General features: G+C 34.9%; 1 pseudogene; it reads right to left on the reverse strand.

Annotated features, from left to right (window-relative positions):
• Nucleotides 13,572-14,547, reverse strand: part of LOC108663619 — a 3,193-nt pseudogene continuing 2,217 nt past the window's right edge.

Consider the following 14,547-nt stretch of genomic DNA (forward strand, 5'->3'; position numbering starts at 1 on the left):
CTAAGAGACAGGGGTACAACTTTTATGTTTACCACTTTTTCCAGTTTGGAAGAGAAGGTGGTCAAAATAGTCATCACAATAAGAGTACTGTGTTAGAAGTTGAGAGTTTCTTGCTGCAACGAGTTTTCTATTGCCAAAACAGAATGTTTCCCACTGCAGCGAGAAAGCATTCTCGCTGCAGCGAGTTTTCTACTGCCAAAACAGAATGTTTCTCACTACAGCGAGAATGCTTTCTCGCTGTAGTGAGAAGCAGGGCACCTAAGTCAAAAAGGGGCCTCCTTTGCACAAAAAATCCATTTAGTGCTGCAATAAAGATCAATTTGCAAGAAAATGGAAATTTCTCAAGATTTATCATGCCAAATTTCTCATGCATTACAACCATATACCATTACTCATAAACTTCCTATAACACACATATTTACATATGTATATATATATATATACCCAACATCATCATGCACACCATCCCATCATCATCAGCTCATGCGCACACCCTACTCACACATGCTTGGGTCATCATCGGGTTATGCGAACTCCCTACTCGCACATAACCGGGTCATCATCGGCTTATGCGCACTCCCTACTCGCACATAGTCGAGTCAATATCATTACACAACAATAATTCATACGTATATATATATATATATATATATATCAACATAATGTAGCAGTATATGAATCCATAATAGCCACATATCACAACACAAAGATAATTTATCAAGGGCTTGTTCCCAAGGTACCCATTTCTAAGAAAAGTTTGATAAAATCATTTAATGTCTTGTGCAAACACATTCACATTCCCAAAAATGCTTTGAAATGCAAGTTCACTCACTGGTATTGTTGAACCTCTAATCGACTATTACCTCCACTAATGGTTCAAATGGGCAAGTGAGGCCTTGTTGGAACCTATACACACACAACATCACAACCAATCCAAATTTACATTAATATCACTCCAATTGCCAGTTTTTATTTCAAATTCTACTAGCCATTCCTAATTAGCTTCCAACTATATCAAATGGCTATTCCTTGCACTACTCTAATCACACTAAAAATTAATAAACAACTCAACAATAAAACAGCTTGTAATCCCAATTACTAGCCATCATCAACAACTTAAAACCAAGCCTAGTTCACCACTCACCTTAGGTTTTTTTTTTTTTTAGTTGAATTCTCTTCCAATAGCTTCCAAACAATTGTGAAAAATCTTTTTTTCTCTTTCTAAACCTCCATCTAGTGAGAGAAAGTACTGAACAAGGACTTTTTGAGGGTTTTAAAGTGAGAGAGTGAAAGAGCACAAGGGTTTATGAAAGGGTGCAGCAAAAGCATGAAATTTGGAGCTAGAGAGAGAAAGTTATGAAGTTTTCACACCATGCTTCCATGGAGGTTGGAAGCAACGTGAAAGAGAAAAAGGAAGAAGAAGAAGAAGCTGCTGGAAAATGGGAGAAGAAGCTATAGGAAGAAAATATTTATAGCCCATGCTTATCCACTCCACTAAAATTACCAAAATGCCCCTCCACAATTTAGCTTATTCTCCTACAATCTTTTATGCAATCTTTTTATTCTTTTGATAGTGGGACAAGGTCCACAATGATCTAAACTACTCGGGTTTACGAAAACTTAAAAATTTTGACTCAGGGTGCAAAATGACAATTTTGCCCCTGTGGTGAAAATTATTAAAACTTCTAGTTTTCTTTGTGTTTTCATCATTACACATTATTTATTCAGTCTTATGCCTATTTAGACCTTAAAATATCATAAAACCTTATTCTATGAGCTTTTTAAAGGAAATGACGAAACTACCTCTAGCTCGGGTTATTACGCCTATGCCTCGTTATGAGCCTATAAGGGTTGAGGTCTCACATTCTCCCCCAGTAATAAAAATTTGGTCCCCGAATTTAAATTTAACTATAAGGTAATGTACCTTTAAGCATCAAAGAGGTGGGGATACTTTGTTCGCATCTCCTCCTCAGCCTCCCATGTTACCTCCTCGAATTCAAATCGACGTAGGCTGAATAATCAAAGTTCTCAAGTTTTGCCACATCACTCTCGTCGGGCATTCTTAACACAGAATCTTGGTTTATGCATTATATCAACTTCCAATCTTTATAAAAAAGTCAACGATGTCATAATATATAATTATGTGTACTACTCTTGTTGGATTAAAACAATATCATTCTTTATCTAATGAAAAGAATTCAAATATGCTATTAATTCTGGTCACACCACAATTCCTCTACTTTGATCTTTTATTAAACCTGCCAACATTCAAGCATTTATTCCACCATTGACTATGGGTCTAAATGGTCAACCAACCTCTATTTTGTTTCACATTTGTCCATACAAATTCCATTCAAGCATTTCATAATACATAAGGATCAAACACTCTTTATTTATTCATATATGTTTAACATCACAGATGATTCAAATCCGGTAACCATTAGTAACCATCTTCCCAAAAACAAACTTTAATACTTTCATGTTCGAGTGCTCACTAGATAAATCTCAACTTATACCATAAGGCATTTCAATAAATCATGACATTTCGCATACCCCTTTATAATCTTCATCAATCTCTTTAATCAATAACTCAACCTCTCAAGATTAAAGTTGCTCAAAATTTTCCTTTTAAAGTTTTTTTCCAAGTCTCATTTTGATTACAAATTATTTTTACATTTTCGATGTCATAGCTAATTTGTTCATCATCAATCACCCACAACATATCTAACTTGATATTTCTCAAATTTACTCCAAACATCATATCTCATGGCCTCATTAGTTTATCAATTTGAAGATCAAATTTAACATTTGTCTCTCCTTAAGTGCACTTTAAAATTTAAGAATCATCTATTAAGGCCTTTCTGATATTAACTTCTTTTAGTCCCTTTTACCTTAGAAAATTAAATCCATAATCATTCATTTTGAATCATGAGCTTTATATCAATCAAGACAAATTTTACACATTTAATTATACGAATCCAAATGCACACCTTTACGCATAAGCTATAAACTTTTCCCCACATCTTTATATCTCAAAACTATATATATTGAAGTTATACCAAAACTGATACATCATTTTCCATTGCCCCTTAGGATATTAAATTCATGTCATACTTCTCTATTTGTGTACTTCATAATAGCCTAACAATTTGTAGCTCACAGTTAAGCTAGTTCATATGCCAAGCCTCTCAGGCTATATCAAAACACCAAGTTTTTATCACGATATAATAGAATTTGATAAACTCATACCAAAAGTATAAACACTTACTTTTAAGGTAACAGCATTATAATCCACTTGTTCACTGCCAAAATTTGTGATAAATCATCTTAATCACTGTCTAGCGCTATAACCATTGATAGAATATTATCATCGAGTCAAATTATTACCAACTCCATATGATTTTTTTTGTACCAATATGCAACATATATACCCATACATATATATTTTTTGAAAAATTTTAACTTCGGGTAGCCTTAGGTATATTACGCACAATAAACCATCTGTAAAACCAAAATAACCAACAATCAAGTTTAAAATCATTTCTTCTCTTGGTTGGTTAGATCATGCTCATCATTTGTGGTGAATGCACAAAGTTGATTTCAATATTCCATTCTCATACAAGAGTCAACCACTAATTGGCACCATCTCCAAACACCACGTGTTTTATAAGTCGATTTTCTTAGTCAAAATTCACATTGTAATATCATGCTTTTAGGTCGTAGCTCATTACCAAAGTTTTTACTCATACATAAATATTCTAATCATCATCTCCTTTCTAAGTATATCAACATAATGCAGCCACATAGAAATCCATAATAACCACATATCATAACATAAACCATTACTTAAGAGCTTGTTCTCAAGGCATTCATTTTTTAGAAAAGTTGTATAAAATCATTCAAACACTTTATTCAAATTAGTCCTATTCCCAAAACAATTTTGATAGGCAATCCACTCACTATTGATTGTAGAGCCTTTAGATGACTCTAATTCCCCTAATTGTCCAAATGAGATGATGGGGCTTCTTTAGAACCTAGGATCACATTAGCATAAGCAATAAGTCAATTCACACACTATGAACCCTAAAAGCTATCTCCTAGCTAGCTTTCAATTGTCACATTAAATGGCTATTTATGTTCACTATCTTCATCACTAAAAAGTAATGAACATACTCAACAATAAAACAGCTCATAAATCCCAATTACTAACCATTTTCTACAACTAAAAACCATGCTTAGTTCATCACTCACCCTTGGGTTTCTTTGTAGCTGAATTCCCTTCCAATAGCTTCTAAATAAGTGGGGTAATTCTCTCTTTCTCTCTCTAAAATGCCCAACTAGTGAGAGAAAGTATGAAAATAAACTTTACCAAGGGTTTTAAAGTGAGAAAGTGAAAAAAATACTAGGGTTCTAGTCAAAAGGGCTCAAAAGTATGAAAACTAGAGCTAGAGAGAGAAAATTTTGCAAGCTACACATCAAGCTTCCATGGAGGTTTCGAAGAAACGTGAGAGAGAAGAAGAAGAAGAAGACAAGCTATTGGAAATTCAAGAAGCTGTTGGAAATTCAAGATATTTATAGGCCAAACTTATCCTTTCCCTTGAAATTACCAAATTACCCCTCCACCAATTAACTTACTCTCCTCCAATCTTTTATGCAATCTTTTTGCTCTTTTCACACTAGGACAAGGTCCATAATGGTCTAGACATACTCGAATTCATGAAAACTTAAAATTTTAACCCGAGGTGAAATATGACCATTTTGCCCCTATCGTGAAAATTATTGTCATTTCTAGTTTTCTTCGTGTTTTCATCATTACACGTCATTTATGCAGTCTTATGCCTATTTAGACCATAAAATATTTTAAAACTTTCTTTTGGGAGCTTATTAGAGAAAATGACGAAACTACCGTTGGCTCGTATTATTACATCTATGCTTAGCTACAAGCCTATAAAGGTTGGGGTCTCACAATTCCATTGAGAACTTAATCAATCAAAGGCTTATCTTCAAAGCCACTCATAAGTTTAATTGTTTATTGTACGCCTGGTAACACTTTAGCTCACTGACCCCACTAGACATTATTTTAAAATCTCCCAAGGTGATTGTGTTCTTAGTTCGGATCATACCATCTAACTTAGTATAATTACATTAATTATCCTTAAGCTCCTTATGCTCAGCATATCAACATTCATATTTCCCCCTCATTCATGTTATTGACCTTGTTAAGGTATATGTGGCTCTTCAACCTTTCACAACACATTCCACATACATGCCAGGGCATTCTCAATCTCATGCCAAGCCTATAGGCATGTAACCATAAATCAAGATAAACTCCCCTATGGGATATCTCCTTCCATATGATGCATGGCGATCACAAGATGTACAATTCCAAGTGTATGCCTACATATTGATAATCTTCGTATTTTTCGTGGTCATAAAAACCACAATTTGCAAAACTAGCTTTCTATCACAAGTTTGCAATCGTAACATTAGTCTCAACATATCTCACTTTGGACATACTTCACTACCAACATTCATATACCTTTGCCACAACATTCAGTGCAAATTGATTAAGCAATGATCTCCAAATTTACTCTTAAGCACACATATATCAAATTGTACACCACTTAGTGTTAAATCTTGACTTTACTCATCAATTCTTAACCAATTACATCCATAAGATAGACAATTCACTAAATTTGTGTATCTTGCTTTTGCAGTCATAAGATCAAAATTTCTTAAACTTAGGATACAGAAGCTTCCTCTTAGATCATATCCGAAAATCCACATCTAGTCCTTTAATCCTTTGGCTCCGCACTAAGCATAGCAAAATTCAAGCTCAACCTTAGAGTAGATCATTTACTAGCCTTTTACTTCATGACCATAAATCAATTATAATAATCCGTGATTTTCACCCTTGAGCTAATTCATGCAATTATAACCATAAACCACAATAATTCAATCCAAGCCTTGGAATCTCACAATCACTTAGTTAAAATCAAAACCAACTCCATTTAAGCTACTATACACATATTCAACACTTATACGCTTATAAAATATTTCAAAAGCCCACACCATTTCTATAGGGGCATGTCAAGCTCAATTAACACAGTGCACTTACCTCGATGCACATAAACATTGGTTTACATTTTTTCCTCGATACTTAAATTTATAAACCTTAAGTGAGTCATAACAATCACTATTCATTTCAGTCCAAATATAGCTTTTATTATCATTATCGTACGTCCTCCCTATATTGACCTCAAATACAATCCATAGTCTCCAAAATTTTAATTTTATTTTTTTTTAACCATGGGTTCAAATCATAATTCTACCAAATGATTAAACTATTACGGACTTAACAGTCCAGCTCCACCTTCCTCCATCCTTAGTCGGAGGAATATATCATTATATTGGCCTTCCATTATGAGCATTTGCTTAAAAATCTTTCCAATAATGGTTTGTGTCTCGAGTGGCATCTCAAACCTAGACAACGGCACCACTTATGACCTTTACATAATGTTAGCAAAAGGGTAGGTTGCTAAGAATAGGAGTTCATATAGCCTCTTGTCTATGAATTATGCTGCAGTCACAAACCATAGACAAGACTCTACATTAACTCTGATAACTCCGCTGACTGACACAAGAATCTTTAGGACTTGACTAAACCTAGAGCTCTGATACCAACTTTATCACAGCCCAAATTTCGGGCCCTGACCGGCGCTGGGCCCAATGGACATAGCCCACTAAGCCCAAGCAAGCCTATTTATACAATCCTGATCATCATTCCAAACCATCATTTACTCAAACCCATATTGTGATTCTCATCCAAAAATATTTCAATAACAATCTATAGTAACCCAATATTCACATTCGTATTATGTTAAAATAATGTTACTCGTTTGCTAGCCTATAATGGCATTAATCATCAAATATACATATTTGATTTTTCTAACATGAATCTGAGTGGTCTACACTACTTATATGTATACATAAGCATACCACTCTTGACCATCAGCAAAGTGACCGTTGGTGAAGGTACAACCACTGAGATGTCGTAATACCTACCAAGCATGCTAGTATACGTGGGCAACTCAATCTAGATCCCAACTGCCTTCAAATCTGAAAACATGAAGTTTAAAAACGTGAGCATAAAACTTAGTGAGTAAACATAAGAAGGGAACAAGCAATCAATAGGAAGAATTTGGAAATCATGATGCACTTGTTTCAAAAACAATGCACTTGATTTAATTTATTACTAAAAACCCCTCATTTCAAACCTTTATTAATGCCCTCATAGTGTTTCACAAACCCATGATCAATCCCTGAACTTAAATGGGTGAAAAATATGTCAAAAACTAAATAGGGTAGCATGTAAGATAGAATGTTTCTCGCTGCAGCGAAGTTCATTCTCGCTGCAGTGAGAAACAGTATCAGTTTGCATGTGTTTTAGTTTTTCCAGTATATATCCCGCTACAGAAGTCCAATTGATCTGAATTTTGAACCATTAGAAAGCTAAGAGACAGAGATACAACTTTGATGTTTACTACTTTTCTCATTTCGGAAGGAAAGGTGGTCAAAATCGTCATCAAAGTAAGAGTTCTGTGTCAGAACCTGAGAGTTTCTTACTGCAACGAGATTTATTTTCGTTGCAGCGATTTTTCTACTATCAAAACAGAATGTTTCTCGCTGCAGCGAGAAGCAGGGCACCTAAGTCAAAAAGGGGCCTCCTTTGCACAAAAAATCAATTTGGTGCTGCAATAAAGATCAATTTGCAAGAAAATAGAAATTTCTCAAGATTCATCATGCCAAATTTCTCATGCATTACAACCATATACCATTACTCATAAACTTCCTATAACACACATATTTACATATGTATATATATATAAACTCAACATCATCATGCACACCATCCCATCATCATCAACTCATGCGCACTCCCTACTCGCACATGGCTGGGTCATCACCGGGTTATGCACACTCCTTACTCACACATAACCGGGTCATCATCGGCTTATGCGCACTCCCTACTTGCACATAGCTGAGTCAATATCATTACACAACAATATATTCATATGTATATATATATATATATATATATATATATATACACATAATGTAGCAGTATATGAATCCATAATAGCCACATATCATAACACAAAGATAATTTATCAAGGGCTTGTTCGCAAGGCACCCATTTTTAAGAAAAGTTTGATAAAATCATNATATATATCAACATAATGTAGCAGTATATGAATCCATAATAGCCACATATCATAACACAAAGATAATTTATCAAGGGCTTGTTCGCAAGGCACCCATTTTTAAGAAAAGTTTGATAAAATCATTTAATGTCTTATGCAAACACATTCATATTCCCAAAAATACTTTGAAATGCAAGTTCTCAAAAGCAAAAGTACCCATCTTATCAAGCGTGGTTTTGTATTCTTCTTCTCGATCAAATATTCAATCGTCGTATGGTCGTAGTCAACAATGACTTTAGTACCAAAAAGATAAGATCGAATTTATCGAAAGCAAAAACAATAACAAGAAACTCCTTTCAGTTTTGCTGTAATTTGCTTGAGATCATTCGATGTTCTGTTGGCATGATAAATAGGATGCAAAATCTTTTTTTCGTTGGCCCAAAACTACACCAATTACATAGTAACTAGCATCACATTAGCTCAAAAGTAAGATTCTAATTCGGAATAGTGATAATAAGGTCATAAATTAATCTCCTTTTCAATTCAACAGAAACATCATGGCAAGCATTATAAAATTAAAAGAAATATCCTTTTCCAACAAATTATAAAGTGGTTTAGAAATTTTTGAAAAATCTCTAATGAATCTCCTATAAAATCCAACATGTCCTAAAAAACTACAAATGCCTTTAACAAAGGTGTGAAGTGGAAGTTTTTCAATTGTTTCAATTTTTGCTTTGTCTACTTCTAACCCTTTCCTAGACTCAATGGCCTAAAGCTATGCCTTCTTACACCATAAAGTGACATTTTTCCCAATTTAAAACTAAACTAGCTTTTTTTCACATCTCTTAAGTACAATAGCAAGATTAAATAGACAATCATGAAAATTATCCCCAAAAACTGAAAAATCATCCATAGATACTTCAAAACACTTTTTAACCATATCAGAAAAAATAGCCATCATACATCTTTGAAAAAGTCGCTGGAGCATTACAAAGTCCAAAAGGCATTTTATAAAAAACAAAAGTTCCATAAAGACAAGTAAAGATGGTTTTTTTTTTATCTTCAAGAGCAATGGTAATTTGATTATAACTAGAATAACCATCCGTAAAGCAATAAAAATCCTTACGTGCTAGTCTATCAAGCATTTAATCAATAAAAAGAAGTGGAAAGTGACCTTTTTTAGTGGCTTTGTTCAATTTTCTATAGTCTATACATACCCTCCATCCTGTCAAAGTTCTAATAGGAATGAGCTCATTATGTTCCTCAAAAACTATAGCCATACCTCATTTCTTTATAACACATTGGACTAGACTTAGCCATGAACTATCAAAAATAGGAAAGATAATACCTGTACCAAGCCACTTGATAATTTCTTTCGTTACCACCTCTTTCATGATCGAATTCAATCTTTGTTGATGCTGAATGGTTGCCTTACGATTCTCTTCTAAAAGCATTTTGTGCATGCAAATTGATGGACTAATTCATTTGATGTCTACAATGGTCCACCCAATTGTTTTCTGGTAGTCTCTTAAAATGCAAAGGAGTTTATTTTCCTGTTGATTAGAAAGAAAAGAAGAAACAATTACTTGTAGTGTAAAAGAATTTCCCAAAAAAGCATACTTTAAATGGTTAGGTAATGGTTTGAGCTCAAGCGAAGGTGGTTCTTCAATGGAAGGCTTGATTGGTGAAATCATAATTAATCATTCTAAGGACTCAAATTGGGATTTTGGGAGATATGATGGGTCATCCAAATGGTTAGTATATTCAAGAACTTTTTCATCAATAATATCATAAGAAGAAATCAAAGATGCTTCAAGTGGATCATTAGAACAATTCTCAATAAACATATTATTAGTAATGTTATCCACCACATTAATTGTGAAACACTCATCATGTTCATTGAAAAATATTAAAGCTCTAAAGATATTGAATGTTACTTTTGGATCTTCAACCCTTACGGTAAGCTCATCTTTCTCCACATCAATTAGAGTTTTATCAGTTATCAAGTATGGTGTCACGACCTAAATTTCGGGTCATGACCGGCGCATGGGTCCAATGGACGTAATCCACTAAACCCAAGCAAGCCTATTATTTATCTTACTTATGATTCTATCTATTATCACTAAGTCCTATTTCATGACTTTGAATCAAAATAGTGATAAACATTGCCAACTCGTACTGGCATTACTCCTTTAAAATTTACATTAAGTTTATCTATACTTAACAAAATAATACTCGACTTCCAGCAGAGGGACTCGGATGAATATATAGCTACCGAATGCCGAGACACCTACCAAAAGTTGGACACCGGTCTACAAGGACACCTCGTTCTAATTATCAGCTGCCTCGTTATCTGAAAACATGAATTTGAAAATAGTGAGTATAAACTCAATGAGTGAACAAGGAAGGGAACAAGCAACAATTAGGGAAATTTTAAAATCATGATGCACTTGTTTCAAAACAATGCAATTTAGTTCATTCCTATTTAAAACCCCTCCAAACCCCAGAGTTTTTTGCTACAGCGAGCATTAATTTCGCTGTAGTGAAAACTGAGCAACAAGAGAAACATTTTTTCTCACTCAACAAAAAAGCCATCCTGCTAAACTAATAAAATCAACCTAAAATTCATAAAAACCCTCAAAGTACAATGTGTCAAATTTCGTGTACATTACAACCATAAATCATTGTCCATCAATTTGCTATATCACACATATTTACATATATATATATATATATATATATATATATATAGTATATATATATATATATATATATATATATATATATATATATATATATATAAACACATATACCACCATCACTATCACAATCCAGAACTCCCATCGGGTCCGTGACAACCGCCATGATATCCCAATAGGCACTCATTACCCCGAATGCCAATCAAAACCCCGCAAAGCTTAGCATCAGCTTTCGTATCTTCNCACTCCCTACTCGCACATGGCTGGGTCATCACCAAGTTATGCGCACTCCCTACTCGCACATAACCGGGTCATCCTCGGCTTATGCGCACTCCCTACTCGCACATAGTCGAGTCAACATAATTACACAACATTTTATTTAAGCATATATGTATATCAACATAATACAGCCACAGAAATCCATAATAACCACATTTCATAACATAAATTTTTTTCTCAAAACCTTGTTCCCAAGGCATTCATTTTCATGAAAAAAATTTCATAAAATCATTCAAACACTTTGTTCAAAACAGTCATAATCCCAAAATAATTTTGATAGGGAGTCCACTCACAGATGTCGAAAATCTGGATTTCGGGTGAACTCGGACTAATAGTCCTCAAGCGCAATTCCTTTGCCTTTTTCGGACGTCTCACCACCTTGACAAATAACAAAATCGAGGAGTTTACTATATTGTCCCTAAATTGATATAAATTAATTTAAATTACTAATGCTTGATATGTTAATGCAAAATACGTCCGAATATCGCTTAATCACGGTATCGATTAAATTCGACCGATCACCTAATTAATCGACGATTGTGTCCAACTCACCTCCAAATTAATTCATTTCTCCTCTAATACCTTAATTTACCACATACATTTAAATAAAGTCAAATTCAGCATTAGAGCCCTCACAGTTCCTTATAGAAAAATTTAGTCATTTGGTGCGCTAGCACCGAATTTTTTTCTACATAACCGTTTCACCTTAATTCATCATTTTTCAAGCCATTTTCCTTGAAATAAAAACAATCTCCCATTGATATTCAGCCCTTATGGTTCTAACAACAAGGAACCCTAGAGAAATTGAATATTTCTTTTGTGTTTTTGTTCATAACCATGCTTAACTATCCCTAAACACTAACATAGTCTAAAATCAAATTATTCTAACAATAATTCCTCTTCCATACCCATTTTTCGAAATTGAATTCATCATCATAACTCAATATTCAACCATGGAAATCAAGAACAAAAGCATGGGTAAGCTAGGTATCAAGTAGAACTAAAGAAATTTTAACTTACCTAGTTTGTTTCCTTGATTTCTTCACTTTTTCTTTGAATTTCCACCTAGGTTTTCTTGTTTTTCCTTTTGTTCTTCCCTTTTTCTTGTTGCTGGTTGCCTAGGCCGAATATGGTGAGAGAATTGGGGATTTAATTGGCTGATTTCTATAGAAAACAATAAAATAATCAAGCATGCCACATGTCACATGCTTATTGGGCCAATTTTTAACTTTTTGACTTTTTCTTCTAAATTTTCCACCACAAATATTCTGGTTTTTATCCAATCCTACCACATTTTAAATCTCTTGGTCTTGACAAGTGTTGGGGCAAAAAATTTACCAATTTGCCCCTGAACGAAAAAATTACGATTTTGCCCCTATATCCCAAATGTACCGAAATCACATTATTTATATTTTTCAACCTCAAATAACACTAATATTAATCAATATTAACCAAATGGGGCAAAAAAATCATTTTATAAAAATTCCTGTTTAGTCCTCTAGTGGCAAAATTACCATTTTGCCCTTGTGCTCCAAAAATACCGAGAATCAAAATTTTTCACTGCTAAACATCATTTTATACTCCAATAATCATAATTATATTTCATATAATTATTCTTGTTCAAATGTGATCAAATCTTAGCTAGAAATCTCCATTAAATCATCAAATGATAAAATGACCGTTATGTCCCTAATCGGTCAATTTTCCTGATGGACTCAAAACTGGACCTTGAACTCCGAATCACTATTTTAAGTCATTCTGTGGGTTTCAAAATTTTCAATGTCCTCTTAGAATTTCTATTTGATCTAGTTCAAGGCTCGATTTAACTTAGTCGTACCACTCGGTACAATACCGTTATTTAATCGAGCTTGACAGGTTCTCACATTCTCCCCCACTAAAAAAAATTCGATCCCCGAATTTAAACTCAATGTAGAGTAGGTTACCTTTACATGTCGAAAAGGTGTGGATGCTTTGTCCGCATGTCATCCTCAGCTTCCCACGTTACCTCTTCGCTAGTGTGATTCCGCCACAACACTTTCACTGAGGCTACATCCTTTGAACGGAGCTTTCTAACTTGCCTATCAAGGATAGCTATCGGTTGTTCCTCATAGGTTAGATCATCTTGCAACTGAATGGTTTCATACCGTATTACATGTGATGGATCCGGGTTGTACTTTCTAAGCATGGACACATGAAACACGGGATGGGTATTCGAAAGGTCTGGCGGTAATGCCACACGATATGCCACTGCTCCAACCCTTTCTAAGATCTAGAAGGGTTCTATATACCGAGGACTTAACTTCCCTTTCTTGCCAAACCTCATTACCCCTTTTGTTGGCGAAACTTTCAAAAATACATGTTCTCCTACTTGGAACTCCAAGTCTCTCCTTCAGTTATCAGCATATGACTTTTGTCTACTTTGTGCTGTTAACATCCTCTGATGGATCACGCGTATTTTCTCAGTGGCATCTTGCACCAACTCAGGCCCTAAAAGTTTCCTTTCTCCTACCTCTAGCCATCCAATAGGTGACCTACATCTTCATCCATATAATCCCTCAAATGGTGCCATTTGGATGCTAGTTTGAAAACTGTTGTTGTAGGTAAATTCCACTAAGGGTAGATATTGCTCCCACCTAACACCAAGGTCTATCACACAAGCCCTCAACATATCCTCCAATGTCTGTATGGTCCGTTCAGACTGTCCATCAGACTGAGGGTGGAAAGTTGTGCTAAAATCCAACTTAGTGCCAAATGCTTCTTGTAACTTTCCCCAAAACCTACTAGTAAACTGAGCTCCTCTGTCAGATACTATAGAAATGGGAATACCATGCTGTCGCACTATCTCATCCACATAAACTCGAGCGTATTGGGCAGCCCCATAAGTAGTCTTAACCGGAAGAAAATGAGCTGACTTTGTTAGCCGGTCCACTACTATCCAAATTGAATCATATCCCCCATTGGTTCGAGGCAAACCCGTTACAAAGTCCAGAGCAATATGTTCCCACTTCCATTCGGGTACTGGTAATGGCTGTAGTAGCCCTGCAGGCTTTTGATGATCGGCCTTAACTTGCTGACAAACCAAGCACTTGGAGACAAACTCAACTACATCTCTCTTAAGTCCTTCCCATCAATACACCTCTTTCAAATCTTGATACATCTTTGTAGCCCCTGGATGTACCACATAAGCTACCATGTGAGCTTCCTCCAATATTTCTCTCCTCAACCCATCACCATCAGGCACATAAAGTCTGGTTCCATACCTCAACACTCCATTTGTGCCCTTAGTAAACATTTTTCCTTTCCTACCCTGAGGATCCTTTAAGGCCTTAGTCACAAACTCATCTTTACTTTGTGCTTCTTTAATC

This window comes from Theobroma cacao, chromosome 10 (genome assembly GCF_000208745.1).
Source record: "Theobroma cacao cultivar B97-61/B2 chromosome 10, Criollo_cocoa_genome_V2, whole genome shotgun sequence".
Classification (NCBI taxonomy): Eukaryota; Viridiplantae; Streptophyta; class Magnoliopsida; order Malvales; family Malvaceae; genus Theobroma; species Theobroma cacao.